This window comes from Lycium ferocissimum, chromosome 9 (genome assembly GCF_029784015.1).
Source record: "Lycium ferocissimum isolate CSIRO_LF1 chromosome 9, AGI_CSIRO_Lferr_CH_V1, whole genome shotgun sequence".
NCBI classification, from domain to species: domain Eukaryota; kingdom Viridiplantae; phylum Streptophyta; class Magnoliopsida; order Solanales; family Solanaceae; genus Lycium; species Lycium ferocissimum.
In genome coordinates this window covers 3668294-3672874 of record NC_081350.1, presented here as the reverse complement: position 1 = coordinate 3672874, position 4581 = coordinate 3668294, and positions in this window count along the sequence as shown.

Genomic DNA, 4581 nt, shown 5'->3' with positions numbered 1-4581 from the left:
ATGCTTACTCATAAAACACAAGTCATGCATGGGGCTCTTAGAACTGTGGTCGCCCGCCCGTCGTTGGCGCCACAACACAGCATCACACCAGAAGGTTTCATATCTCCGTATCCCCGTCACACATCATAACACATCATAACACAGCATAACACCAAATATACTCGGTACCCGGCCCTCTAACGAGGGGCTCGGCGAACCGACACATCATACTCCGGAATATAACATAGTGCGCACGATACATAACCGGCCCGGGACTCGGTGAAGGATGTAATAACATAATGCACTAGCAGAGTCGTGAGCAACTATATGCAGTTTAAAACATTTTCAAAGACTCGATGGAATAATTAAAAAGAACCATTGTTTTAAAAAAAGAACAAGGCGATAGTCAAATCCAGTTTCTTCCAAATGTTGTTCGAGAACATATCAAATAGAACTTTAGGACTCGTAGATATGTATCAAACCATATGAAATAGCTTATGAAGATTAAGGGCATAATCGTCTTTACAACCCGATAGAGAAGTAAGTAGTTGACGCTCGAGGGTTAAGATAATAGTCACATCAAATTCTTTCAAAGGTCGTTAGTATTACACCAGGGAAAGTCTCGGGGCCCACGGACGGGTATCAAACCAATCCGAGTCCATCTATGAAAGTTGGAGACCTTATTCATTATGGAATCTCCCCACGAACGTTTCGAAGCGATCCGAGCTCGTCTATGAAAGTTACGGTTGTTCGTAGTTATAGGATCCTTTAAAAACAATATTCTTTATGCAAAATTTGAAATCCAATTGTACAAAAGACTTAAGAACCATAAGTTGACCATATTAAGGACGTTAACATTAAGAAGTAAACAAGAATCGTATACGTCCTCGGATCTTAAGAATGAAGTTCCCCCGAGACTCGTACTTACACTAGGACATGCCAAAAGAAAGAAAAGTTAGGCTTTACATATCTCGTCCGCTTTCTAGATTAATCCAAACTTACGTCTTGGCTTCTCCAAAATCTACAATAACATCATTAGACGCCCAACATTAGTCGTAAGCTCTTAGAAATCCAATTCTAAACTAGCACTCCATTTGCAGAAATTTGGGCAAACATTTCCCTGTAAATTCAACATCCCCGAGATTTCAACTCGGCTAAATCTTCAACAACAATACCAACAACCATTCTAACAACATCAATAATTAATTCAAAAGGCATTCTACCATCAATAACTCTTTTCTACATATTTCGACGACATTCCATTTTCATTCAAATTAACCACACACTCTCAAGCCAACACTAATGCACACACATTCAAATACTAATCCAAAATTACTCAAACAAGATTCAAAAACACGTCAAACAGTCTACACAATGTCCAAACGGTCCAACCAATGTGCAATGCTATCCGAAACCTTCCAATTTCCATAGGAACCACAACAACACATTTCTTTCTTTCAAATTCATAAACTACACCAATAATCCACATACTCACAACATTAACCTTAACAATACAAGAAACTACACTAAATTCACATTATCTTCAAAACAGCCCATAAACGTTCTCTACTTCAACTTGGATCATTAAATCATCATTTTCACCATAAAATCTATACAACAACAACCAAAACATACTAAATAAAATTAGTTCTTCATTCCTACACACAACACACATACTCGGCCACACACTAACATCCATATTTTCATGAATTTCATCCACTTCCACTTACTACAACATGCACAAACCCTTCATAACACATGAAAAGAGGATTAAAACTTACCTTCTTCATTCGGCCAAGGTAAGGTTTTGCAAGAACAAAGGCTTTGCTTGATTCAACAACTACTTCATGTTGTTTAGCACCTTCCAAAGAGTGGAAAACATAGAAGAAAATAATTTTTGGAGACCAATTCCCATGGCATGAATTCGGCCAGCCATGGCCGAATATGCTTCATTTTTTTCTCCATGTTTCTTCATACTTCTAGAGTTGAAAAAGATGACTATTATTCTTGCTTGTCATCTAATATAACCATATGTTATTCATCCATGTGTGCTATGTCCCACACATGATTTGGATGAATTTAATTTGGCCAAATCATGTGTAGGAACCACTAGTGCCACACGGCTAAATGGCCATTTTTGGCTATTTCATGAAAATTAATTAGTTTTCCATAATTCACTTTTAACCCCAAATTTTCCTTAATATTCCATACCAATACATTCATAAGCACATATGCCTTAAAATAAAATCGAGGGTCAAAAGTCTCAATCTTGTATCCCGAAATAGCCTTGTCCTTAACTTTCCGCCAATAGCTCGAAATGTCCCGACGTACAAAATACGGGATATAACATCCTCCCCCCCTTTAGAACATTCGTCCTCGAATGTTAAACTAGTCGTATAGGGTCTTACAGGCATTTTGGGGGAGTCTCTTTCATAGCTGTCACATACAGTTCGTTAATCAATCAGTATAACCCGTTAAAGAGTTCAGACGACCAGAAGATATAGGAAATACATAGGGATACTCATTCCTCATCCGTTCCCTATTATTGTTCCATCACAATATCTTAGCGAAAGCTATACATTTAGCACACAACTTCCTCACCTAATGGTCTAGTACGGTTACTGGTTGCTCCTCGTAGGATATATCCCCTGTCATTTGGATATCATCTATGTGAATTACTCTGGAAGGATCGCCTATACCTTTACGAAGTGCTGACAGGTAGAAGACTGGATGTCCTGTTCCCAAATCAGACGGTAGATCTGATTCATAGGCAACCTTGCTTATCCTACGGACTATCTGATTAGACCCAGTATATCTCGGACTAAGCTTTCCCTTTTTGCCGAATCTCATAACACCCCTCAAGGGTGACACTTCCAGAGATACCCAATCGTCGACCTGGAACTATAGGTGTCGACGTCGAGTATCTGCATATGACTTCTGTTGCTTCCGAGCTGCTAATAACCGCTCCCAAATGAGCTTCACTTTGTCAACTACTTGTCGAATCATATCTGGCCCAATTAACTTAGTTTCGCTAACCTCGAACCAGCCAATCGGTGACTTGCACTTCCCGCATACCCAGTCTCATACGGCTATCTCGGATACTAGAATGATAGGTATTATTACATTCGAACTCAATAAGTGGCAAATAATCATCTTGGCTGCCTCGAAAATCACTCACGCCGGCCGCAATATATTCTTTAATGGCTGAATAGGACACTCGGTCTGTCCGTCAGTCGGAGGGTGACATACTACATCAAAATTTGCTCGTGACCTCATCCCTTCGGGGGTGATCTCCAGGAGTTAGCTGTAACTGAGCTCCTCTGTCCGAGATCATAGATGTGAGAGCGTTGGAAAGTCTCTCTATATATAATCGTGCATAGCCTTTAACTAGATGAATAGTCTTGAATGTGCGCTTGTGCGACTCTCGCGGTTCGATAACCGTCATTAGTCCTTATAACCTTGTTACTATTTACTTTTACGTCTCGAGTGCTCATCCAATGTGACTTTATCGCTAGTGCATATAATGGTCATGTCTTTCAAACCCTTCCTAGCTCCTTCTCGTGGCTATTTATCCAAAGTATGTTCTATGCAATGGTTTTGCGCCTTTCGCTATCATGCACCGTATAGCTACATTTATGGCAATTTCGCCCGAGTTCAAACTTAAATCCTTGGGCTTTTTCTTTGCTCTCTCGCCACAACTATTCCTTTAACCTTCATCCCTCAATTCTTAAAACACAACCCAGAAGCATAGGTTACGGACATTCTTACTCCCTTATGATTCTATCATAGCACAAATATACGTGTCTTCGATTTCCTTGTATTAGCAATCATTTCAAACTCTCGTTCCAAGCCAACAAATTTCCCTTTATAGAGTATGAGAACGCCATAATCTCTTTCAAGTTCAATATGTTCTCCCCTCCCCCCCCCTTTGTTAGGGAGGTCCTACTATGCCAATAATTTTCAAATAACCATCGTCTTCAGCACTTATCTTTCGAGAGTCAGGAAATCTCTTAGCGTCGTTGCACGGCCTATTCATTCTTTCCTTTACTTCTCATTCCTCTTTGGTGCCATACTACCACATTCTATTCCTTTCACATGCCTACCTTCAAATCCCTATCCAAATAGTCCCGCGTTTTGCCCGTCGTTTCTCTTGGAGGCTTCACTCTCTCATGTTTCTTACTTTTCACCTTTTCCGGTATTTTGGTCACCTTACCTCCCATCTACTCACTTTCTTTCTTTTTCAAAATATCATTATATTAGAACTTTCCGAGCTTACTCGGTAGTGAAAACATCATCAGCTTGCTTTATAATACTTGTGCCATTTTTTTCTTCTTTCACTTGAGCTCGTTATTTTGTCCGATTATTGCCCTCCAATATGCCACAACGTCGGTTGCTGGGATGTACATGCCCGCTGATATAGTCATGTATAGGATATCATATACATGTGTCTACATAATTGCTATCCTCTTGCTTACAAAATATTCCCAATGCTATTCAACTTACCCTGATTCTAAGGCCGCAATGCACCTTCTTTCTTTTTCACCGGTTCAATCCGCCTCGTTCTACACGACCTCTTAAGGTTTCTGCCCATTCCGCAGACTC